Source organism: Phacochoerus africanus, chromosome 4 (assembly GCF_016906955.1).
Source record: "Phacochoerus africanus isolate WHEZ1 chromosome 4, ROS_Pafr_v1, whole genome shotgun sequence".
Taxonomy (NCBI): Eukaryota; Metazoa; Chordata; class Mammalia; order Artiodactyla; family Suidae; genus Phacochoerus; species Phacochoerus africanus.
Genome location: NC_062547.1, coordinates 80085327 through 80113146, shown reverse-complemented (window position 1 = coordinate 80113146; position 27820 = coordinate 80085327). Strand labels below are relative to the sequence as shown.

The 27820-nt window shown below is 43.5% G+C and overlaps 1 protein-coding gene across 3 annotated transcripts in view; it reads right to left on the bottom strand.

Moving 5' to 3' along the window:
* Positions 1-27820, bottom strand: part of COL23A1 (collagen type XXIII alpha 1 chain) — a 371218-nt gene that overhangs the window by 155838 nt on the left and 187560 nt on the right. The window lies entirely within an intron of this gene.

Here is a 27820-nt window from a genome sequence, read left to right as displayed (position 1 = left end):
GGGGTTTACTCCTGGAGACCCACCACTGTTCTTTTACCCTCAACACAAAGATCGGGCCAAATACCACACTCAATAAATGCATGGGGAATGAATAGGGGAGTGGGTCAGTTCAGTGACAGTATGGGACCATCCCAGCTCCGTGTGGCATCCCAGCTGAGTGTCTACCCCATGGCCCACCCCACCCCCGCTTTCCCGCCTTCCCATGGGAGGAAGGAAGCAGGTCCCTGAAGGCCCTCAGAGGCCCTTGGAGGCCCTGCACAAACAGAAGGATAGAAAACAACATGCCAAAAGCAATTTGCCTTCTTCCAGGAATTTAGAGCTAGAGCGGCAGTGACCAAAAGTGCCATGATTAAGAATAAAAAACAATAAATGGAGACAGAATAATACAGAAGGCCTCCCTTGGCCTTAGCCCACCCCCACCCCCACCTTTACCCCTCCTACCCTCTGTATGCTGCAACACTTCTACCAGGCTGCCTGTGAGGGTCTGTAAGTAACAGCTAGATATCCAGTTTCCCGTCCCGGAGTCTCCCGTGCTCCCTGGCTGGAAACATATCTTACTGACAATTATCCAGAGACTCCTGAAATATGAGCCTCCTCCCAACACACAGGGCCGGTTAAAAACACAAGAAGCGTTTTCAGTGCTTGTCCTGATAACCCCATGGGAGGTTCAGTTCTCTGCTCTGCTTAAGAACCGAGGGGCTGGGGTCGAAGGGGGATGTGCTGCACTTAATCTGTTTTTTTCCCGCTCTTCCAGAAAGGTGAAGAAAGGCAAGATGTGCACTGCTGGAAGCAGGTGTCCCCTGGAGCCTGCAGGGGAACAGCTCAGGACACATGACCTGCACTTACAGAATGTAAACACATGCTGGCAGTAGGAAGCCTTCAACTGACCTTTTTTTTTTTTTTTTTTCTTTTTAGGGCCATACCTGCAGCATATGGAGATTCCCAGGTTAGGGGTTTAATTGGAGCCGTAGCTGCTGGCCTACACCACAGCCACAGCAGCACCAGATCTGAGATGCATCTATGACCTACACCACAGCTCATGGCAACGCTGGATCCATAATGCAATGAGCAAGGCTAGGGATTGAACCCCCAACCTCATGGTTCCTAGTGGGATTCGTTTCTGCTGTGCCACAACGGGAACTCCTCAACTGATCTTTGCAAGTCCTCAGAGGATCCTAGGGGATTGTGGCCGCTGACAGCTCCATGAGGAGGGAGGCTCTGAGATGCCGCTTGTCTCCTCCACCCTCTGCGGTTGATTCTTCTCAGTCCCTCCCAGATGTCGAGGTAGCTACTGAGATGGACCCTCTGACTCATCCAGTGACCAGCACCCTGTGCCTGCAGCCTGGCCCAGCTATCCATCCCCGTGACTGGCATGTGATCCTGTCACTCCCTTGCACTGACACCTACACTGGCTCCCTATCGCCCGAGCCAGACTTCCTTTGGATGGTTCAAGGGAAGCCCTGAGTAATCAGACAAAAAAGATGTTTACTGCAGGACTTCTCTGGGCCTTTAGTTGCATCCCTTGCAACTCTCCAAGGTGGGGATTTGGGGAGGGGGGTAATGGTTATATGTGAGATTTCCCAGACTTGTGTGACAGTGGAACCCTTTGTCCCAGGGGCATCTCATAAGTCAGGTGTTCCAGGGACAGTGATTTGGGAATCACAAGTTAAAGGCTAAAATTCACATTCCTTTCCAAGGCAACTGCAGCCTGCATCACCTGGCCTCATCTTCTTTTCCCCACACTCCCACTGCCTCAGTACTCGCTTTACAAATGTTATGTTGCCTCGAAATCCCCTTCCTCTTCCTCCAGGCAGCAGTCTCACTCCTCCTAACACAGCTCACGGTCACCTCCTCCAGGAAGCCCTCTCCCACTCTCCTTCTGCAGTGGGATTTTGCTGCACTCTCTCCCCATGTGACAGTTACACAGAATCAGAGCATGCAATGACACCTGCATTTAGCCACAGTGATTCTATGGTTTGCATTTAAAGGATAAGCTGTATGAAAACTTCAGCCCTTACTGAGATGGTCAGATGTTCGCACGGGCTCCCAGGACCTGATGCCCCCATGGGGGCTGAGAGTCTCACCCTCCCCACCGAGGGGACCTGTTGGCACTGCTTAAATTACCTGTCTCTCTTTTTTTGCTATTCCACCTGGATGATCTCCCCCCGCCCCCGCCTCGTTATAAGCTGAGCTGCATCAGTTAAGTGTATATATAACAAAATTCTGGGAGGTGGGGAGAGTGGGCAACATGGGCGAAGGAGGTCAAAAGGTGCAAACTTAGTTATAAGAGAAATAAGCCCTAGGGGTGTCATGCACATAATGTACATGGGGACTGCTAACCACACTGCATTGGATATTTTGAAAGTTGCTAAGAGAGTAGATCTTCTTAAAGTTCTCCTCCCAAGAATAAACAAAATTTTTTTGTAACTATGTATGGTAATGAGTGTTAACTAAACTCTTATTGTAGCCATCACTTCACAGTATATACACATATCAAGTCATGATGTTGTGCACCTACGATGAATACAACTGTCAATTACATCTCAATTAAAAACGCATTAGGAAAACTAAATAAGACAAAAGAGTTGGCCTAGTGAAAAGGCAAACAAATAAAAGCCATATTCCCTCTTGTGTGCAAATGTCTTTCCCCTCTTGTCTGAGGATCCCTCTGGAGGTGTCTTATCCATCATTCGGGGACACATGGCTTCTCCTCGACGCCGTGGGAGCACGCCCTCAAGTGTGGGGATGGGCACACACAGGTGATGTGGGCAGCGACAGCCACATCTGGTCCTCTTGACCCTTTCTGAAGTGGAGCCGGCTGCCCGGGCCAGGACACCAATAAGCTCTCCATTGGTGCTAATCTGCAAGGCTCCCAAAAAGGCTTCTCAGCTGCAGGAATTTGTGGAGGCTGAGTCCTGCCAACCTTTGTGATTGCAGGTGGATCTGTGGGCTCCAGACTGCTTCTGCTGAGGCCTCCCTCCCTTCCTTCCTTCCTGTGGCATATGGAAGTTCCCAGGCTAGGGGGTCAAACTGGAGCTGCAGCTGCTGGCCTACACCACAGCCATGGCCACGTGGGATCCGAGCCGAGTCTGCAACCTACACTATAACTCAAGGCAACGCCAGATCCTTAACCTACTGAGGGAGGCCAGGGATCGAACCCACATCCTCATGGATACTAGTTGGTTTTGTTACTGCTGAGCCATGATGGGAACTCCTACATGCAGGTTCTTCAAACCCATTTGTTCTGACAAAGGTACCAAGACAAGTGAATGGGGAATATTGTTTTCTCAACAACCAGTCTGGGACAACCAGAAATCCGTATGCAGAAGAGACCCCCCACCTCACACCATATGTAGAGACAATGCCCTAGGCCACAGGAGAAGTCCCCACACCACAGGCAAAAGATTAACTCAAAATGTATCAAAGACCTAAATAAAAGAGCTAAAACTACAACAATCGTATTAGAAAACATAGTTGTAAATTTGTGTAACCTTGGATTAGATGATGTTTCTTAGAGGCACAAACAATAGAATAAAAAAAAAAAAGAAAAATTGGACTTCATTAAAATTAAAAAAAACTTTTGGGCTTTAAAAAATACCATCGAGAAGGTGAAAACCACCCAGTGACTTGAAGCCAGAACATGTGAAGAACTCTTACAACTGAACACAAACAGCTCAATTAAAAAATGGGCAAAGGACTTGGGCAGGCATTTCTCCGAATAAGATAAATGAATGGTCAATAATCATGTGACACGATGTTCAACACCATCTGCCATCAGGGACACGAAAATCAAAAGACACAATGAGGTACAGCTTTATACCCGCTGGGATGACCGATGATAACAAATGCTGGTGAGATGCGGAGACATCGGAGCCCCCTCTGCTGCTTGTGGAACGTAAAATGGTGTTGCAACTTTGCAGAACAGTCTGGCAGTTTCTCAAATGGTTAAACACAGACTGCTCCATGGCTCAGCAATGCTACCCCCAGGTATTTACCCAAGAAAAATGAAACATATGCTCCACACAAACACTTGTATACAAATAGCAACGTTCCTCAAAAAAGCCAAAAAGCAGAAAGAACCCAAATGTCCATCAACCGATGAATGAATAAATGGGATAAATACCATCCCAGGCCATGGGATCGTATTCTGCAAGAAAAAGGGGTGATGTATTGTCACATGCTACAACATAAATGAACCCTGAAAATATGCTAAGCGAAAGAAGGCAGGTACAAAGACTACACACCACATGATCCCATTCATGTGAAAGTCCGGAGCCAGGAGATCTATGGAGACAAAAAATAGATGCATGGTTGCCTGGGGCTGAGGGATTTCTGGAAAAATGATGGGGGACTCCTCATGGGACTTTCTTTTCAGGTTGTTGAATTGTTCTAAAACTTATCTTGGTGAGGCAGGCACAATTCTGTGAATATACTGAAAACCACAGATGTGTACATGCTCAGTGGATTCCATCTCCCTAAGGCTGTCACACAACAACCCGCCTGAAAGCCTGGGCCAGGATGGAGGAGGTGGCATCATGCCCCGGCCCCTGGGGAGTCTCGAGGCACATGCGTGTCGCATCTACCCACCATCATGCCTACTGAATTTCCATCCTTCCTCTAAAATACGGAAGACACTGCGCCTCTGGGACACATCCTCGGACAAACACAAACACACAGACAAACCCCAAACTCGACTGTTCACAGGCCACCCATGATTAACTGTCAGAACACAGGCGATTTTAAACACAGGCTGACACACAAATGAATGGAAACTACAAGTTCTCTGCTTCTTACTTCGATACAAGCACAGAGGATGGCGAGCATGGGTCAGACAGCGTAATGGATGCTTGTACAGTCACACAGTTCCGGCTGGCCTTCCTGAAATAAGGGGGGAGAAGCCAAATGGCCTGGCTCAGGGAGTTCCTGCCCTGACACAACAGGCTATGAAGCAGACTGCAGTGGCTCAGGTTGAAGCTGTGGCTCGGATTCAATCCCTAGCCCTGGGAACTTCTATATGCCTCGAGTGTGGCCATAAAAAGAAAAAAAAAAAATCACCTGGTTCAGGACCTTGGCCATCTGACAGGCAGATCACCTGTCTCCCCCACCTGTCCCTGGAACCAGTTTCCCCAGCCTATGAGAGGATGACTGCCCAGATGTGGCCCTGGGCAGGACTAAAGAACCACTGTCTCCAGGAGAGGTAGGCGACCCATGGGGATCTGCCTGTCTGCATGGGGATGGGGGACTGAGGTTTGAGCTTGCTCATCTGGCTTCTCAGCTGCTTCAGGAAAGCAATCCTGGACCTAAATAACATGACGGTGAGCCAACCGCTCAGAGCAATTCTGCTCTTTTGCTGCATGCTGCTCTCCCTGTGGGGGCTGAGGCGGGCCTCCACCCACCCCCTCACAGCTCATATACCAGTGATCTCCAACTAGAAAAACGGTATTTACAGGACTGGTTACTGTTCTGCTCCAAGAAATTAACTCATTTTCAAAGCCTTGGTATTCTGGCCTGAATGTGGTATCCAGGTTGTGAAAAATAAACAAACAAAACCCAAAAAACCCCCAAACCAAGTGGCTATAGCACAGAGAACTTGACCCAGTATTCTGTGATAACCTATGTGAGAAAAAGATTCTGAAAGAGAGAAAATAAATAAACACACACACACACACACACGACCAAGTAGCCTGAAGGTTCACATCTTTGGAAAAACAGGAAGTGAGCCTGAACTAGCACTTCTCACTCACAGGTCCGCTCTGTGTCTGTGCACATCTTACAGCGAGAGTGGAGTGTCGGCAGCCCTCCCCTCTCAGCCTACAACCTGGAGAGATGGAGTGACTCCTCGAGTTACAAACTGCACAGCAGCACGGCTGGGGTTTGAAGCCCCCAAGGTGAGCCAAGGGCTGATAGAGTCAGCAGGGCTGAAGCCATGCTGGGCTGCACTGGGCTCTCAGCCCCACTGCCCTGGCTGGAGGCTCTCTCCTCCGGCTGCAGGCACTCTGGGCTCTCACACAGTGTGGTTTGGCCTGGACTTCAAAGGAGCAGAACAGCTGAGCATCCGGGGCTTCCCTGGTGTCCACTGAGCGAACACCAAAGATGCAGCCCACGGGGCCACCAGTCACAGGGGTAGAGGCTTTCTGGGACCAGCTCGCCTGGCCCTGCGCCAGCTGTGCACTTGAGCTCCCAGAAGGGGTGCCCTGAGCTTCTGCAGCATGTGGCTAGGCTGGCAGGACCACAGAGGGGCCCGGGCCCAAGTTTAAGACCCGTCTTGCCATCTATAAGACATGAACCATGGGCAGGTCAATGACTACCTCTGAGCCTCAGTTTCCACATGAAGATGGAGGCAGAAACCAGAGTGACTTAGTTACAAGTCAAGGAATGACAAGGATTGCTAGCAACTGCTGGACACTAGGAAGAGGCCGGGAAGAATTCTTCCCGGGAGCCTTTGGAGGGAGCATGGTCCTGCCAACACCTGCATTTCAGACTTCCAGCCTCCAGAACAGAAAAAACACATTTTTGTTGTTTTCAGCCACCAAGTCTGTGGTTCTTTAACTGTGGCAGGCTTGAGAAGCTGATGCCTTACAACAGCGACTTGGCAGATGTGATTAAATCAAAGATCTCAAGATGGGGATTCCATGCTGGATTATCCAGGTGCACCCAGTGTCATCACAATGGTCCTTATGAGGGAGAAGAAGGAGGCTAGAGAGGAGAGGCAACATGAGGGCAGAGCGAAGACTGCAGTGATGTGGCCACAGGCCAAAGAATGCAGGTGGCTTCTAAAAGGAATTCTCCTCCAGTGCCTTCACAAGGAACCAGCCCTCTGACACCTTGATTTTAACCCCTGAAGACCTATTTTGGACTGCTGACCTCCAGAACTGTTAAAAAAAATCTGTGTTGCTTTAAGCCCTCCAGTTTCATGCCATCTGTTTCAGTAGCCCCAGGAGATGAACACAGTTAAGTCACTTGATAATACTGGTGTACACTGAAGGCAGCCAAATCCACGCTCATGGGTCTATACCAGGCTAGGCCGCTCCACCTCCTGGGGTGGTTTGGTAAGAAATGCAGACTCCTAGACTATGCTACAAAGCTACAGTCCTCAAAACACTATGGTACTGACACAAAAACAGACACAGATCAATGGGACAGAACGGACAGCCCAGAAATAAACCCAAACACTTATGGTTAATTAAGCTGTAACAAAGGAGGCAAATATATACAATGGAGGAAAAACAGTCCCTTTCAATAATTGGTGCTGGGAAAACTGGACAGCTATATGTAAAAGAATGAAATTAGAACATTTTCCCATAACATATGCAAAAATAAACACAAAATGGATTAAAGACCTAAATGTAAGACTGGAAACCATGAAACTCTTAGGAGAAAACATAGGCAGAACATTCTTTGACATAAATTGCAGGACTATTCCTGAGGCAAAGGAAACAAAAGCAAGAATAAACAAATGGGATCTAATTAAACTTAAAAGCTTTTGCATAGCAAAGAAAATCACCAACAAAATGAAAAGACAACCTGGAGTTCCCATTGTGGCTCAGTGGTTAAAGAATCTGACTAGGAACCATGAGGTTGAGGGTTCAATCCCTGGCCTCACTCAGTGGGTTAAGGATCCGGCGTTGCCGTGAGCTGTGGTGTAGGTCACAGATGCGGCTCGGAACCTGTGTTGCTGTGGCTGTGGTGTAGGCCAGTGGCTACAGCTCCGACTGGACCCCTAGCCTGGGAACCTCCATATTCTGCTGGTGTGGCCCTAGAAAAGACAAAAATACAAAAAAAAAAAAAAGAAAAGACAATATACTGAATGGGAGAAAATATTTGCAAATGATATGACCAATAAAGGTTTAATATCCAAAATACATAAACAGCCCATACAACCTAATATTAAAAAATTACTAAAAAATGAATAGAAGAGCTGAACATTTTTCCAAAGAAGACATACAGATGGCCAACATGCACATGAAAAGATGCTCAACATCACTAATCATCAAAGAAATGCAAATAAAAACCACAATGAGATGTCACCTCACACCTGTCAGAATGGCTATCATCAAAAAGAGCACAAATAACAAATGTTGGAGAGAATGTGGAGAAAAGGGAACCCTTGTACACTGTCAATGGAAATGTAAATTGGTGCAGCCACTGTGGAAAAGTGTGGACCTTCCTTAAAAACTAAAAATAGGAGTTCCCATCATGGTGCAGTGGAAATGAATCTAACTAGTAACCATGAGGTTGAGGGTTCAATCCCTGGCCTCACTCAGTGTGTTAAGGATCTGGCATTGCTGTGGCTGTGGCATAGGCCGGCAGCTACAGCTCCGACTAGACCCCTAGCCTGGGAACCTCCATATGCCTCCCGCTCGGCCCTAAAAAGAAAAAAAAAACAACAATCTAAAAATAGAATTATTGGAATTCTCTTGTGGCACAGTGGGTTAAGGATCTGGAGTTGTCACTGCAATATCAGGTTGCTGCTATGGTATAGGTTCAATCCCTGGCCCAGGAACTTCCACATGCTGCAGGCATGGCAAAAAAAAAAAAAAAAGAACTACCATATGATCCAGCAATACCACTTATGGGTATATATACAAAAAAAAAAAAAATGAAAACACTAATTCATTAAGATACATGCACTTTAATGTTCACAGCAGCATTATTTACATTAATAAGACAAGGAAGCAACCTAAGTATCCATCAACAGACAACAGACATTATATATATATAATGTTCCTCAGCCATAAAAAGAATGAAATTTTGCCATTTGCAACAGTATGCATGGACCTAGAGGGTATTATACTTAGTGCAATAAGCCAGACAGAGAAACACAAATACCGTATACTATCACTGATATGTGGCATGCAAAAAATAAAACGAACTAGAGAATATGGGAAAAAAGAAACAGAACCACAGAGAACAAACTAGTGGTTACCACGGGGGAGAGTGGTGGGGGAGGGGCGATACAGCGGGAGGGGATTAAGAGGTATAAACTACTGCGTATAAAATAACTAAGCTTACAAGGATATATTGCACAGCACAGGGAATATAGCCAATATTTTATAATACTTATAGGTGGAGTATAAGCTTTAAAAATTATGAATCATTGTGTTGGACACCTGAACCTTACGTAATATTGCACGTCAATTGTACCTCAATTCAAAAAAGAAAAAAAAAAAAGAAATGCAGACTCCAGAGCCCCATTCCAGGTTGGCTGGAGGACAACTTGCAGGAACGGTTTCCAGGAACCTGTGTTTTACCAGCTCCTGGTGACCCTGATGTTCACAAAGGCCTGGGGCACCCAGAGGCTTGAGACCACAACACCCTGTGGAGGCAGAGGGCACCCACTGGCCCTCCCTGCTGTGGCCACTGGGAGCTTGGAGGAGAGTTTCTGACTCAAGTGCTACAATTTTCCCTGGACCCAACATGTGACTATGTTTCCTTCTCCCTGTTTTCATTTTAATTAAATAAATATTCTGCATTGGCCCCAGGGATGAACAAAGGGTCTGGTGAAGGAGGCAAACATCCCTCAAGGGCAGTGGTGTTAACCAGGCCTGTGGGGCCTCAGGAAGGAGGAATCAGCCCTGCCAAGGTGGGCAGGGAGGACTTCCTGGACAAAGAGACCCTTGGGTGGTGGGGTCTAGAAGGAGGAGAAGGTAGTCAGGACGTTGTGGGGGGCGGGGGGGGGGGTGTTCCAGGAGGAGGGGAAGGTGTGGACAAAGCCAACTGAGATGTGAACCAGTGCAGGCCCAGTGGGGAAAGAGGAAGAAATAGGACTAGAGGGGTCAGGCAGCTCGTGCGGGACTTGAGGGCTGAAGGAGGAGCTCAGACTTCACCCTGAGGCCTCACGGAAGGGGTCCTGGAGGACTGAGCTTGGGCAGGGGTCTAAGGTGCTAAGGCTGCCATGCATCTGGTGTATGTTTCAGGAGAATAAACCCATCTCAGGCTCTGTGCAGGGGGCCTCACAGAACGATCCAGTCTCTGAGGTTTCCCAGAGAGAAACCAAAGTATCACAACCCAGCAAGAGTGCCGACTCCCTGAGTCCTTGTAAGTTCAGCCTCCCCCCACCCCACCACGCCTGCCTGGTCGCACCAGAGCCTGGGCCCAATTGTCCTCTCTTTGTCTTTGTTGGGCTGTGTCTGGAGGACCCCTGCTTGTCATCAACACATCTGCTCTTTGAGGAGGTTATTTGTGACTGTAAATAATACGATACAAATCCACCGCAAGAGGAAATGTGAACGTTGTCAGAAGATACAGACTTTGAGGAAGTCAATGAGAGCAATGCTGGGGGACTGCTGGGATTCCATGTTGGTAGATGGGGCTGGCTCTGGCCAAGTCTGCCAGGTAATGCACAGCAGAGCAACAAGCCAAGGAGAAGGACATGACGGCTGCTTCAAAAGAAGGGGATCAAGGGGGATTTATGGGATCTACTAATACAAAGCTGGAGAGGGTGTGGAGAAAAGGGAAACCTCCCACACTGCTGGAGGGAATGTAGGTTGGCACAGCCACTAGGGAAAACACTGTGGAGGTTCTTCAAAAAACTGAAAGTAGAATTACCATATGATCCAGCAATGCCACGTCTGGTCATATATCTGGACAAAATTATAATTCAAAAAGGTATATGTTCATAGCAGCACTATTTACAACAGCCAAATCATGGAAACAATCTAAATGTCCATTGATGAATGAATGGACTAAGAAGAAGTGGTACATATATATAACGGAATACTACTCAGCCATAAAAAAGAATTAAATAATGCCATTTATAGCAACATGGGTGCAACTAGATATTATCATACTAAGGGAAATAAGTCAGAAAGACAAAGACAAATATCATATGGTATCACTTATATGTGGAATCTAAAATATGACACAGGAGTTCCCATTGTGGCTCAGTGGTAATGAACCCGACTAGTACCCATGAAGACGTAGGTTTGATCCCTGGCCTCATTCAGTAGGTTAGGAATCCAGTGTTGCTGTGAACTGCGCCATAGTTCAAAGACATGGCTTGGATCCTGTGTTGCTGTGCCTGTGGTGTAGGCCTGCAGCTACAGCTCTGATTGGACCCCTACCCTGGGAACTTTCATAGGCTGCAGGTGAGGCCATAAAAAAAGACCAAAAAAAAAAAAGACACAAATGAACCTATCTAGGAAACAGAAACAGACTCATGGACACAGAGAACAGAGCTGTGGTTGTCAAGGGGGAGGGGGTTGGGGCAGGGATGGACAGGGAGGTTGGGGTTAGCAGATGTCAGCTATTACATAGAGAATGGATAAACAACAAGGCCCTACTGTATCATACAGGGAACTATATTCAATATCCTGTGATAAACCATTATGGAAAAGAATGTTTATAAAAAGGAATGTATAGGAGTTCCCGTTGTGGCTCCGTGGTTAACAAATCCAACTAGGAACCATGAGGTTGAAGGTTCGATCCCTGGCCTTGCTCAGTGGGTTAAGGATCCGGCGTTGCCGTGAGCTGTGGTGTAGGTTGCAGACGCGGCTCGGATCCTGCGTTGCTGTGGCTCTGGCGTAGGCTGGCAGCTACAGCTCCAATTAGACCCCTAGCCTGGGAACCTCCCATATGCCTTGGGAGCAGCCCAAGAAATGGCAAAAAGACAAAAAAAAAGAGAAAGGAATGTGTATATAACTTAATCATTTTGCTGAACAGTAGAAATTAACACAACATTGCAAATCAACGACACCTCAAAAAAAAAAAAAAGATTTACTGGTGCATGAATGAGTCTCTTTATTAACTTGCTGTGACATTCAAATGTGAAAGAATTGTACTATGCTTTCATATAACTTTATTGGTAAAATTCAATCAAAAAAAGAAAAAGAAAAAAATCTTTTTTTTTCATTAAAAATAATTCTCCCAGAGTTGAAATGATAACTTCAACATAGTGAAGTATGAGGTAATATAATACAAATGAGTTTATTTTTGGTTTCTCCTTCAAGATTTAGTCCCAGTGAAACCTTTTGTTCTTCACTATGGAAATTAAAAAGCCTTTTTTCTGGGCCCCACTGTCCTTACATTATAGGACCTCCTGAATGTGCCTTTTTCGGTGCATCTATCTCTCTTTAGAGCATGGATGGGCTCTCAGAGCAGGTGGTAATGTTTTCATCTTTATCCCTGGGCTCCAGGTAGCCTGGCACACAGTGGACACTCCTGCAGGGGCTGTGAAGCAGATAAATGAAGAAGAAATTGTGAAACAAGAAACGTGTCACTCACGGGGATGTTTGCTCAGCCATGATCTAAAGCAGTGGGTTCAGAGGGTCCTCTTGGTTGACATGGGGGCACCAGGGCTTGTGGACTTAAGCACTCTTGCTGGGCTGAGAGAGCTCAAGGAGGGAGGGAGGCTCTTGTGCAAGCAAGGGGCACAGGCAGGCACAGGCAGGCAGAATTCTATCTAAATAAACCCTGACAAATCGCTTCTCATGAGGGAAACCACGAAAGGAAAATGGCCACAGGGAGGGTGGTTGGCTTCCGTAGGGCCTGGCTGAGGAGCTGTGGCTGTAAGCGGTCAGTCAGGACAAAGGAGAGAGGCTGGGAGTCAAATAAGGGCCAGGAGCCTGGGGGGGAATAGGAGAAGATAGAGACAGAGAATCCTGAAGATGCTAATTAGCTACTGGATCCAGCCATGCCTGAAGCTGGTACAGCCCAGGGCCTTTAAGTTTTTTGAGCCAGCATCTTCTTTCTCTATGTTGTTGAAGCCGCCCTCTCTCACTTGGAACTGAACTGTCTTTTATCTGATCTCTGGAAACATCGGAGGGAGCTGCAGAACATAGTGGCCTAAGGAACAAGACCCCAGCTCCTGCCCTGGGGAGGCCCAGGAGGCTAATGGAAAGACCCCAAAACATGAGATGTTTTTCTAGTTTTAAAACAACAAATGCAAACAAAAACCAGAGATGTTTTTTAAAACCAGAGCATCAAAAGGAGGCAGACAAAAGGAGGCAGATGTGAAGGGCTGCTGTATAAACACACTTATCTAAAAAATGATAGTAAAACATTCAGAGTCACCACATTTCAGAGGTGGTTTCCAAGGGAAAACTTGCTGGTGTGATTTTTATCGAAATTATACTAAGACACATTGTTCTCATCATCTCCTGCTCAGCTGTTTCTGATCCACCCTATGTCCATTCCTGGGGTTCCCAGGACCCAGGCTCCTAGGGCTGTGCCAGCACACAGGTGGGGTTAATAAATATTTGTTGGCTAAATGAAAAACCAGCAAGAAGGGTCAGAGCCCAGCTGGAAGGCCTCTGTCTTTTTAAAAATTTAATGTTAAATTTACATGGAGTAAAATTCATTCTTTTGGCGTACAGTTCTCTGTGTCTTGACAAATGAAGAGTCGTGTGACCACAACACAATCAAAGGCACAGAACAATTTCATCATTCCCCAAATTCCTTTATCCTGTCCTATCCATCGCCCTTAATCCCTAGCAATCACTGATGTGTTCTCTGCGCCTATAATTTTTTTTAAAAACTGCGATAAAATAGTCATAACAGAAAATTTTTACCATTTTAATTGTTTTTAAGTGTACAACTCGGTGGCATTAAATATACTCACAATGTTGTATAACCACCACCACAGTCTATTTCCAGAAGGTTTTCATCATCCCAAACAGAAATTCTGTCCCTAATAATTCTGTCCCATCTCTTCACTCCCCCCTCCCCACCAGCCCCTGGCAACCACCATTCTGCTTCTGCCTCCATGACTTTGATGACTCCAGGTACCTCATATAAGTGGAATAACACTGTATTTGTCTTTTTCTGCCTGGATGTTTTCACTTAATGTCCTCAAGGTTCATCCATGTTGAGGACTTCCCTTCCTTTTTAAGGCTGAATAATATTCTATTGTAAGGACAGACCACATTTTGTGTTTTCATTCAGCTACTGATGGACATTTGGGTTGTTGCCACCTTTTTTTTTTTGTCTTTTTAGGGCCACCCCCACAGCATATGGAAGTTCCCAGGCTAGGGGTCAAATCGGAGCTGTAGAGGCCAGCCTACATCACAGCCACAGCAACATGGGATCTGAACCGTGTCTGCAACCTACACCATAGCTCTTGGCAACACCAGATCCTTAACCCACTATGTGAGGCCAGGGATCGAACATGCATCCTCATGGATACTAGTCCAATTCATTACTGCTGAGCCAGGACAGCAACTCCTGTTTCCATCTTTCTGATACTCTGAATCATACTGCTATGAACATGGGTATATAAGTATCTGTTTTGAGTCCCTGCTTTCAATTACTCTAGTATTTTGCCTTGGATAGAATGTCATATAAATGGAAGCCTACAGGATATAGTCTGATTTGTTTATGAGTCCAGCTTCTTCATCTTAGCATAGGGTACTTGAGATTCACCCATGTGGCATGTATCAATAGTTTGTCCCTTTTTATTGCTGGATGGGACCCCCCAGAATGGATGTACCACAGTTTGTTTTTCCATTTCCCATTTGAAGGGCATTTGGATCCTTTCTAATTTTTTGTGATCATGGATAACACTGCTATAAACATTTGCAGACAGATTTTTGTGTAAATGTAAGTTTTCATTCTTCTTGGGTAAATACTTGAGAGTGGGATTGTGGAGTCATGAGAAGTGGATGTTGGGAGTTACCATTGTGGTGTAGTGGTAATGAACCAGACTAGTATTTGTGAGGATGTGGGTTCCATCCCTGGCCTAGCTCAGTGGGTTAAGGATCTGGTGTTGCTGTGGCTTTGGTGTAGGGCAGCAGCTGTAGCTCTAATTCAAACCCTAGGCTGGGAACTTCCATGTGCTGCGGATGCGGCCATAAAAAGCAAAAAAAAAAAAAAAGTGGATGTTTATCTCTGTAAGATACTACCTTCCAAAACTGTTTTGCAAAGTAGCTGTATTATTTTGCATCCCCACTGGCAGTATATGAGAGTTCTAGGTGCTCCACATCCTTGTCAACACTTGCTATTGTCAGTTGCTTCTGTCTTTTTTTTTTTTTTTTTTTTTTTTGTCTTTTCTAGGGCTGCACGCACGGCATATGGAGGTTCCCAGGCTAGGGGTCTAATCGGAGCTGTAGCCACCGGCCTACGCCAGAGCCACAGCAACACCAGTTCTGAGCCACGTCTGCAACCTACACCACAGCTCACGGCAATGCCAGATCCTTAACCCACTGAGCAAGGCCAGGGATTGAACCCGCAACCTCATGGTTCCTAGTCAGATTTGTTAACCACTGCGCCACGACGAGAACTCCATTTCTGTCTTTTTTAAGCCCCTAAAGTATCCATTAATTATCAGATTTAAGTACTAGAATAATTATAGTCATAGGCAGGCAGTGAGTGAATGAATGAAAACGCCAACTCGCTGAGATGTTTTACAAGTTAGACACATCAAACACGGTCCTCACAGCTTTCAAGTATTATCTCACTTAATCTTTACATTATCCGAATTTGCTGAGGAGACTGGATCCAGAGAGGAGAAATAACCTATCCAAGGTCCCTTGGTTGGTAATGACTGAGTCAGACTTGAACCCAGGCTCTCACCCACCATGTCCTGTGCCTCCTTCACATACAGACAATTGCTAAAAAATGCAATTTCTCCTTCCTCCCCTTGGAGAGTTTAAACACACTGTCTCCATTGTTGCAATACACCCTCGAGAGCAGAACTACTCTTCCCTTTTTTTTTTTTTTTTTTTTTTTCCAGCCGCACCTGTGGTGTATGGACTTCCCAGGCCAGGGACTGAATCTGAGCCACAGCGGTGGCAACACTAGATGCTTTAGCCCACTGCACCAGGCCAGGATCGAACCTTCCCCGTCTGTAGTGACCCGAGATGCTGTAGCTGAATTCTTAACCCACTGTGCCACAGTGGGAACTGCACCATTTTTCAAAAAAATAATTTTGTTATTGGATTTTTATTTCCAATTTGCTATTTTTTTTTTTTTTTTTTTTGGCCACACCAGTAGCATACAAAAGTTCCTGGGCCACAGCAGTGACAATGCCAAATCCTTAACCACTGGGCCACCAGGGAACTCCTATTCTTCCCATTTTATAGGTGGTGTTCAGTTGCTGCCTCCCAGGGTCTGCCCCTTTTCCATGACCCACCAGGTTCACAGCATGCAAATGCTGCTGTCAGACATAGGCCTGAGCATCGGGTCTGCCCACCAGAAACAAGATCGAGATCGTCGAGGTGTCCGAAGCCTCAGAACCTCAAGTGGTCCCTGTGATTCCTGGCCGGGATGCCTCTCCAATGTGCAGCCATTGTTTGCAGACACTTCCCTGCAACACTGGCCCAACATCTGCCATGCTTTCCAAGAAAGACAACGTGAGGCCAAGGGAAAGAAAAGAACACATGTGTCTGTGAAAAAGCCCGTGGATCTGAAGGCACCTCCTAGCCTTTTGGGGCAACCCAGAAAGTAACTGATGTGGGAGGCTGCCACTGAGGGCTGGAAACCACAGGCTTGCTCTGCTTCTCATAATGAAAGCCTCCAAGAACAAGAGACTTTTTTTTTCCAGGAGTTTGAAGTGTCTTTTGTTGCCTTCGGTGGGATTTCTGGAGACAGCAAGGCAAAGAAGACAGGCTCAGATCAGGATGTCATGTCCCCTGTGTCTCCCCGGGGACCCTGCACTCGTCCCGCCTCCATTCACGTGGTGAGCAGTCAGAACTGGAAGATATAGCAGCCATTCTGAGAGCCTACTGTGTGTCAGGCAGCGTCTGCCTCCAGTTCTGGGGTTCCCTCCCAGATCTGCTCTAGGGTACCATGGCCATCAGAAGGCGTGGCCATATTGCTGTGTAGGGTGATTGGTAATGCGCTAGGTCATAATGACCGCCATCGTCATTCATTTATTTCCTTTAACAAGGAAGGACCACAGTTTAAGGGATATGGAGGTGGGTGCAGTGTGGTCAGCGAGTAGAGGCAGGCACCAGGTTTGTGGTGGCACCAGGAGGGAGTTGCAACTCTGCGGGGCATGGTGCACTTTGCAGAAAAAGAGACTCTTGAGCTGTGTCTGCAAGGAAGAGGAGTTTGCCAGGAAGAAAAGGGCCTTCCAGGTAGGAAGAACGATATATGCAAAGGCACTGAGCTATGAAATAACAAGAAGCATTTGGGGAAACTCAGGTCATTCCTTTTGGTGGGAGTCTGGAGTCAGGGAGGGGCATGAGATGAACCCAGACAGTCCCTCCATTGGCTCCTGTGACCCCTGACTCCCACCGCAAACTTAAGAAATCTGTGCTATAAGAGGTACAAAGATCACTGATAACCAGACCCCTTGTTTCCTCCATCCCTTGGCGATGCAGATGCTCACATGATATTGAGGTTGGGGAGGCTCTCGGGGTTCCCGTGCAGACCTTAGCCCACACCCCGGCAATTCCCTGGGGGGCACCAGCTGTAACTCTCCCTCTCCCCCATATCCTACTCAGGAAAATGCACAAGGACATGGTGGGTGTGAGAATGAGATCACTATGCTGCCAACCTTAATTTTGCTTTAATTTAGAAAAAACAAGGAAATTACTCACACACCCTGGTCCTTTCACTATTATTATTGTTGTTGTTGTTGTTGTTGTTGTTGTTACTTATTATTATTGTTAATTTTTCTTTTTTTGGCTGCCTGGCATTACACAGAGCTCCCAGGCCAGGAATCAGATCCAAGCTGCAATTGTGATCTATGCCACAAGCTGTGGCAACACCAGATTCTTTAACCCACTGTACTGGGCTGGGGATCAAACCTGCATCCTTGTGCTGCAGAGATGCCACTGACCCCATTGTGTCACAGTGGGAACTTCCCTTTTGCTACATGGATGCCATGTTACCAATGGTGCCTCTATGCCAGGTGCCTGTGTCTCGGTGGTCCCTATGCATCCCTTAGAGACTGCCTTCACCTCCCCCACAGGCACTGCACATTGCAAGCACTGGGCACAAGCAGCTCCAGGGCCAGAAGGGCTTATATGACCAGCAGAGTGTCCAGGGAAACCACAATGGATAAATCACGGTTCTACTCTGAGGACACCGGCTTGTTTCTGCTGATGTTTCTGCTGTTTGGTTTTGTGAGTCAATAAGCGCCCTTTTTATTCAATCTAGTTGAAGCTATTACATGTTCCAAGGTTTCTGATTAAGACAGTTCTGTTCTTGTTTAAATTATTCTCTAAACACTGTGATTCAGTTTTTGTATTTCTTTCTGACTCAATAGTTATTTAAGAGAGTGTTTTAAAATCTCCAGATGACCAAGTTTTTATGTATTTAACCACTTTCGTTATTCATGCCTGGTTTATTACATTGTGATAAGAATAGAAGTAGATGAGTCTTTCCCCCTGTGTGATTAAAAAAAAAAAAAGGTATCACAAACCACAATCCAACGTGCTATCCCATTTACTGCTGAAGCACTGAAAACACCCCCATTAAAGTCAGGAGCCACTTTTAAAAAAATTAAAACAGTTTTTTTTTATGGCCGCACCTGCAGCATATGGAAGTTCCCAGGCTAGGGGTCGAATCAGAACTGCAGCTGCAGGCCTACACCACAGCCATGGCAATGCCAGATCCGAGTCACATCTATGACCTACACAAAGCTCACAGCAACACCAGATCCTTAACCCACCAAGCAAGGCCAGGAAACAAACCCACATCCTTATAGACACTAGTCAGGTTCTTTTCCAGCTGGGACAAAATGGGAACTCCAGGAGCCACGTTTATTAATCAGTTTTCCGGAAGTTCCACAAGAAAGGAAGGAATGCTAATTTTGGAGTGTAGCATGAAAAATAGAGTTATTGACACACAGTATGATTTGATACCTCAGATCCAAGAGAACAAACTAAAAACCACCAGAAATAATGACAGAATATACTCAGGTGGATGATTGTATATATAATATATACAAATTTGTATATGGCATTGACATATACAAATCACGAGTTAAAAGGCATATGCAAAAGTGTTCCATTTACAATAGCTGCAAGGAAAGGATAAAACACCAAAGAGTAAACTCAGCAAGAAATCAAAGACTCTATAGGAAATAAAACATAAAATTACTGGGGGATACTGACAATGCAAACATGCTGGAAAGTGTCCTTGTCTTTTTGTTTTTGTTTTGGCTACTCTTATGGCAGGCAGAAGTTCCGGCACCAGGGATTGAACCCATGCCACAGCAATGACAATGCCAGATCCTTAACCTGCTGTACCACCAGAGAATTCCTAAAGTGTCCTTCTTCTTGGAGAGCTAAACAGCTATTTGACATTGAAAAGACACTTATTCTCCTTAAATCAATCTATAAAATTGATGAGATACCAGCAACACTACACCCTTATTTTAGAATAAAATAATACCTGGCTTGCCTGGAGAAAACACATAAAATAGCTTTGAAAATTCTGAAAAAGAGTAATGAGTGAAGAATAGCCCAACAAGAAATTTAAAGCATGTTATAAAGCTATAATAATTAAATAATTAAAAGTTTGGCAGAAAGATGGAATAGATATACTTTTCTCTACTCCTCCTGCTAAGGACAACTGAAAATCCTGGGCATCTGTCTGTATGTTTGTCCATCCATCCATCCATCCATCCATTCATCTATCTGTCTATATCTCTGTAGGTAGGCATAGCTTGTTTTATTGCATTCTGCTTTGTTGCACTTCACAGATATTGAGGTCTTTACAAATTGAAGGTTTGTGGCAACCTTGTGAGAAGCAAATCTGTCAACACCATTTTTCTAAAAGCATCTGCTCATTTCATGTCTCTGTGTGACACTTTGCTAATTTTTCACAATATATCAAATTTTTTCATTATTATTTGTTATGGTGATCTGTGATTGGTGATCTCTGACTTTAATACCATAAAAAAATGACAAGTCTCAAAAGGCTCAAATGAAAGCATATTTTAGCAATAAAGTACTTTATTGAAAATAAATTTTTTGGAGTTCCCATCATGGCACAGTGGAAATGAATCTGACTAGGAACCATGAGGTTGCGGGTTCGATCCCAGGCCTCACTCAGTGGCTTAAGGATCTGGTGTTGCCAAGAGCTATGGTGTGGGTCACAAACGTGGCTCAGATCTGGCATTGCCGTGGCTGTGATATAGGCTGGCAGCTGCAGCTCCAATTGGACCCCTAGCCTGGGAACCTCCATATGCCTCATGTGCAGCACTAAGAAGCAAAAAAAACAAAACAAAACAAAACAAAACAAAAAATTTTTTTGGCCACACTTGCAGCATATGGAAGTCCCTGGGCCAGGGATCTAATCTGAGCCACAGCTGCTACCCACAACAGATCCTTAACCCACTGCACTGGGTTGGGGATTGATTGTGCACCTCCGAAGCAACCAGACCAGCTGTGGTCAGATTCTTAACCCATGATACCACAGTGAGAATTCTTATTTTATTTTTTTAAATTAAGGTGCATACATTGTTTTTCTTAGCCATAAAGCTACTACACACTTTATAGACTACAGTATAGTATAGACATCACTTTTCATATGCACTGGGAAACCAAAGTTCATGTGACTCACTTCATTGCAAAGGTCTGGAAGTTAACCCACACTATCTTCAAGGTCTGTGTATACACATGAGGAATACTCTGGACGGTGGAGAAAAGAAGCTGTCTAGCTAGCAACCTTGAAGCTTGAGAAATGTCAGACAGGCAAGTCCACTTGTGCATGAGGTTTTGGGTTTTTGGCTTTTGCTTCTGGGTCTCATATGTCCCAAATTGGGTGGCTGGGTGTTGGAGAAACCAGCAACTCAGAAACACCAATGGATGCAAACAAATAAGTCCTCAAGAAAAGATTCTCTAGCCAAAGGGCCAGAAAAGGGAAGTCTAAAATGGTAGAACTTTCTGAGGATAACCGCTCTACACCAGGCGTATAATACAGGACAAAGTGAGGTCCTACTCCTACCTGCAAAGGCAGAGTAGGAAGCAGACCATGTTATTTTTCGGACTGTAACATGGGGCCCTGGGCCCCACTAGGTATCGAAAGAGGCTGAGTAGGGAGCCAGAACTCCTGTGCCTCCCAGGGATAACTTGGAGCCCTTCCCCACCTTGGGTGTCATGGATGCTGAGTGGAAAACATGGACTTGGACTCCCACCAGGAAGAGGTTAGGCACCCCCTAACCTCTTCCTATCAGCATGAAGTCTGAGGACACCAGCTAAAACACAAGATTTAAACAAGATCCAAAGTCTCACAACATAATATCTAAAATGTCCAGGATCCAACCAGCCATCACCAAGAAAACCTCAACTTGAGTTTTCCCAGGCTAGGGGTCGAATCAGAGATACAGCTGCTGGCCTATGCCACAGCCACATCAACGCCAGATCCAAGTGGCATCTGTGACCTACGGGGCGGCTCACGGCAATGCCAGATCCTTAACCCCACTGAGCTGGGCCAGGGATCAAACCCACATCCTCATGGTTATGAGTCAATTTTGTGTCTGCTGAGCCACAACAGGAACTCTTGAAAAATGTATTTAAACATCCATCATAAAAATGCTTTGATGAGCAATTATGAACACACTTGCAACAAGTTAAAAAATTGAAAGTCTCAGCACAGAAATAGAAAATATAAAGAAGAACCAAAGGGAAATTTCATAACTAAAAAAATAGGATAAAGGAAATAACTCAGTGAATGGGTTCAAGAGGAGAATAAAAAGAAAGAGGGAAAGAATCAGTGAACTTGAGGGGAGAACCAAGAGAAATTATTCAGTCTGAACAACAGAGAAAAAAGGGAGCAGGAAAAACAAAATGACCAGCGCTTCAGGGACCTGTAGAATGGTAACAAAAGAGCTAACATTTGTATCATCAGAGTCCTAGAAGGAGAGGAGAAATACAGTGAGGCTGAAAAACACAGCCAGGCTCACTGACTGAAAACTTTTCAAATGTGGCAAAAGACCAAAATCTACCCATCCAACATGGTGGGTAAATCTCCAAACAGGATAAATCTAAAGAAACTCACACCAAGAAATATCACAGTCAAACTGCTGAAAACTTAAAAAACAAAAAACAACCAAAAACTTGAAAGCCACCAAAGAGGAATGACTCCTTATCTATAGGAGAAAAATAATTCAAATGACAGCAGATTTCCCAGCAGCAACCATGGAAACCAGAAGGAAGTGGCACACACTTTTTCAAGGGTTGAAAGAAACCCCAGAATTATCCTTCAGGAATGAAGGAGAAACAAGATTTTTTTCAGCTGAAAGAAAATTAAGAGGACTTGTTGCCAGCAGAGCTGCCTTGAAAGAATGCCTAAAGCAAGTTCTCTAAGCAGAAAGGAAATGATGAAAGAAGGAATCTTGGTACATCAGGGAGGAAGAAAACGTGGTCAACAAAAGTCTGGGTAGGAGTTCCCGTTGTGGCGCAATGGTTAACAAATCTGACTAGGAACCATGAGGTTGCGGGTTCAATCCCTGCCCTTGCTCAGTGGGTTAAGGATCCAGCGTTGCCTTGAGCTGTGGTGTAGGTTGCAGACGTGGCTCGGATCCCGCATTGCTGTGGCTCTGGCGTAGGCCGGTGGCTACAGCTCTGATTCGATCCCTAGCCTGGGAACCTCCATATGCCGCGGGAGCGGCCCAAGAGATAGCAAAAAGACAAAAAAAAAAAAAAAAAAAAAAACTCTGGATAAATACAAGAGGTCTTCCTTCAACTGGGTTTTCTAAATTGTATCTCATGGTTGAAGCAAAAACTATAACATCTTTTGATGTGGCTCTCGATGTGTGTAAAGGAAATAGTTAAGACAGTTATAATGGGAGGAGGGTAAGGAATGTAAAAGGAGGTAAGACTTCTATGCTTCACTCACTGGTACAGTTGCTTTAGAAAATAGTTTGGTAGTTTCTTAAAAAAAAAGACCCAAAACCTAAACATAAACTTTCCATATAGCCCAGAAATTATATTCCTGAGCATTTAACTCATAGAAATGAGAAATTTTATGTCCACACAAAAACCTGTACATAGATGTTCACAGAAGCTGTATTTTTAATAGCCCCAAAGTGAAAACAACCAAAATGCCTTACAACAGGTGAATGGCTAAACCAGCTGGGGAATGCCTGTGTCATAAAACACTCCTTGGCCATAAAAGTGAATGGAATATTGATGCATGCAACAATTTGGATGGATCTCCAGGGGATTATGTTGAGTTCAAAGAGCCAATCTCAAAACATCACATACCATATGATTCCAGTCCTAAAACATTCCAAAAATGACACATTTATAAATATGGAAAACAAATTAGTGGCTGCTTGAGGTCAGGCTTGGTAGGGAGAAGGAACTGTTGTGATAGAAGAATGCTGTACCTTCATTGTGGTCATTGTTACATGAATCTACAAGTGTGATAAAATGGCACATTGACTAGACATTCACATTGTACCCATGTCAATTTTCTGGTTTTGATATTGTAAAGCACATTAGCTGTAACTATTGGGGAGTACTGGGTGAAGGGTACCGTGTTTACAACTTTCTGTACACTTCTAATTATTTAAAAATAAAAAGTTTTAAAAAACAATAAGCAGTTTATCAGCAGAAAAGAAACTAACAGAACAATGATAAAGTACAGAGTATTCAGGATGTTATAAACACAGAATGTCAAGGTGGCATTTCGTTTAGTGGTAAAAGATGGATTATCCAGTAAGGGTTGTTTGAACATCTGGGTAGCCATACAGAAAATCCTAAAACTGGATGGGTACCTCACTCATTATATCAAGATAATTTCCAAAGTTATTAATAAGGTCATTATGAAGATAAAATAAATAAAATTACTAGAATAGGCAGAGCCTCCTCACACGCCCACTTGTATCCTTCACCAGTCGCCCAATAAATCTGTTTCTTGCCTATCACTTTGCCTCTCACTGAATTCCTTCTGTGTTGCAATACAAAGAACCCAAGCCTCAGTAAGTCCAGACACCAGAACACCATTGATTTAATAACAGCTTTTGAAGGGGAGAGCAAACCAAAGGAAAAATGAAATTAAATATCCAGATCAACTGAAAGAAACATCTTGTTCTGGAAAATTTTAAATGGATGTCCCAGAATTAAGACCTGTGAAATGAGTATTTAAAGGCTGTTTCTAGAGTTCAGATTCCTGGAAGTACTCCTGGGAACTGCTGAAGGGGAGAAATGGCAGCAGTGCTTCAGAACTAAAAGCCCCAGCAAATGGAAGAAGTGCACTACTTGATGAAGCATTCTTCATCTCAGGACCACCAGAACCAGTCCTGGAACCACTAAGCATTTACTCTGAAGAAGAATGAAAGTTTGCATCTACCCTGATCCTTATCTGTGCCCCTATTTTCCACTCCCAAAACTAGACGACCACCTCGACAGCCTGGTATTTAGGGCATTAGCCTGCTGTGGCCTCCTTTGCAGAGCAAAGCAATGAAGCTATTTTTTTTTCCTCTTTGCCTCCCCCCAAAGAAAATTTTTTAAAAAATTAAAAAATAAATCACTAGAACAAAATCTTAGCGAATTTATGTACAATGTTAGATTGGAGGGCGCTTTCTAGCAAGATAAAAAACTTAGAACACATAAAAGCCTGATATATATTTGACTATGTTTAAAAAAGGAAACTTGTACATATCAAAAGCTATCATGAATAGGGTCATGCGACTGATATCAAATTGGGAAAATCATTTACCCTATTTATGATGAAAAGCCCATTTATATGTTAAAAAGATACATAAAGCATCATGAAAACACAAATAGCATTTAAAAACAGGGCATGGGGTTATCAGATACAACTTAGAATAGGTTTACAAGGAGATCCTGCTGAGTAGCATTGAGAACTATGTCTAGATACTCATATTGCAACAGAACAAAGGGTGGGGAAAAATGTATACATGTAAGGATAACGATCCCCATGCTGTACGGCGGGAAAAAAGAAAAAAAGAAAAAAGAAAATAAAATAAAAACAGGGCAAAGGGTATGAATAGATAACTCATTCACACATAAAAATGAAAATATGTGTATGAAAAAAAACACAACTTCGTATCCTATGTTAATAGATAGGGAGACAATATTGTTAAAATAGTAATACTCCCCAAAGCAATCTACAGATTCAATGCAATTTCTATCAAAATTCTATTGGCCCTTTCTTTTCCCCAGAAACGACAAAGCCAATCTTCAGGTTTATATGGAAATGTAAGGGACTCAAGAAGCTGAAGTACTGAAACATTGAAAAAGAAAAATAAAGTTGGAGGACTCATATTTCCCAATTTCAAAACTCACCACAAAGCTACATTAACAAAATAGTGTGGCATAGGCATAAGAAGAAATCTACAGATCAATGGAACAGAACTGGGAGTCAGATATAAACCCACACATCCACGGCCAATTAATGCCTAACAAGGGTCATGGGGAAAGAATAGATTCTTCAACAAATGGTGGTGGGAGAACTGACCCATACATGCAAAAGAATGAAGTTGGACCCCTATCTCACACCATACAGAAAAATTAACTCAAAATAGATCCATAACCTAAATATAAGCACTAAAACCATAAAACTCTTAGAAGAAAACATAGGCATAAATCTTCATGACATGAGGTTTGGCAATGGGTTCTTATATATAACACCAAAAGCACAAACAACAAAAGAAAAAACATAAATTGCACTTAATCAAAATTAAAAACTTTTGTGCATTTAAGGACATTACCAAGAAAGTAAAATGACAACATATGGAATGAGAGAAAATATTTTCAAATTTCATATCTGATACAGGTTTAGTGTCTGGAATACATATCCAATATAAAGAGAATTCCTGGGAATTCTCTGGTGGTCTAGTGGTTAGGATTCTGAGCTTTCACCACTGTGGCCTGGGTTCAATCCCTGGTCTGGGAACCAAGATGTCACATCAAGCCACTGCATGCTATGGCAAAACAAAACAAAACAAAATCACAAAAAATACCAAAACTACAACTCAACAGGAACATGACAACCCAATACAAAAGTGAGAAAAGGACTTGAATAGACATTTCTCAAGATAGGATATACAGTACCCAACAAGCATGAAAGGATACTCAACATTATTTGTCATGAGGGACATGCAAATCAAAATCACAATGAGACACCACTTCACAACCACTAGGATGATTGTAATAATAAATCAGAAAACCACAAGTGTTGACAAGAATGTAGAAAATTTGGAACCTTTATACGCTGTTGGTAGGAATGCAAAATGGTTTGCTCAGTGTAGAAAATAGTTTTGATGGTTTCCCAAAAACTTAAACACAGAATTACCATATTACCCAACAGTTTTACTTCTATATCTGTACCCCAAAGGAAGTGAAAATTGGGATACAAACTAATACATATATATATATGCATGTACACAGCAGCACCAAGAGCCAAAAGGTAGAAACAACCTAGATGTCCATCACTGGATGAATGAATAAATTGTGGTATATACATACAATAGAATATTAATCATAAAAAATAATGAAGTAGTGATACATGTGACATTGTGGATGAAACTCAAAAAAATTATGTTAAATGAAGAAGCCAAACACAAAAGGTTACATATTGTCTGGTTCTATTTATACGAGATATATAAAATAAGTAAATCCATAGAAACATAAAACAGGTTAGAATGGTGGTTGCCAGGGACTAGAAGTAGGGGAAATGCTGCTTAATGGGTATGGGGTTTCTTTTCAGGGTGATGAAAATGTTCTGATGTTAGATAAGGTGGGGCATGCACAACATTTTGAGTATATGAAATATTACTAAGTTGTTCATTTAAAAACGGTTAGTTTATGCTATGCAAATTTCACTTCAATAATAGAAAAATGTTCAATTTCACATATAATAAAGTATTAAAAACCATACTATTTTTTGCCAACAACAATGGTAGAAATCTTAAAATTTAATAATACTCTGCGCTTATGAAGATATGTAGAAATAGGAACTTGCACATAATGTTGTTTTAGGGCAAGGTGGCAACAGCTGTTAAAAATTTTAAATGATGTATATACCCTTTGACTTAGAAAGTCCACTGGTAGAATTTTTCCTCATAAAAACATGAATAAATTATGCAGAATTATAACATTGTTTGTAGAGGTAAAAATAGAAACAACTTAAATATTTATGAATTAGGGATTGGCTAAATAATATGGTACATACACTCAATGGAATACAATATAGCCATCAAAAAGGAGAAAGATTTGAATGTGACAACATGATCTCAAGATACATTGTTCTATGAAAATAATAAGTGTAAGTGGTGTGATCTTATTTGTGTAAATTTAAGTGTGGCTAGACTTTTTTTTTTTTCCTGTAAGAATATACCATGATCTGTTAACTGGTTACTTTTAGGAAAAAGGACTAGAGACAGAAGAAGGGAGAAGAAATCTATATTTCATTTCATATTTTCCTGTACTGTTTTCTTTTATCATTACATACAAATACATCTACACTTCTCTAACTCTCAAAGTCAAGAACAAAATAATTTCTAACATTTATTCCATAAAATGATGATTTTAAGATTCTATATACTTTCATTTTTCGTGCTCCTTTCTTAATTTCTCAGTCTTTTTATTTTATTTTTTTCCTTTTTAAGGGCACCCATGGCATATGGAAGTTCCCAGGCTAGGGGTCAAATAGGAACTACAGCTGCCGACTTATGCCACAGCCACAGCAACATGGGATCCAAACAATGTCTGTGACCTACATCACAGCTCAAAGCAACACCAGATCCTTGACCCACTGAGCGAGGCCAGGGACTGAACCCAAATCCTCACGGATACTAGTTGGATTTGTTCTCACTATGCCACAATGGCAACTCCGTTTTTTTTTTTGGGGGGGGGTTGCTAGAATCCTACCCCTCTTTTGAAAGATGGTTTTTGGACTTTATGTTCAATTTGGTGATTATAATTTGAAATTATTTTCAATATCTCACATAGCTTTTAAT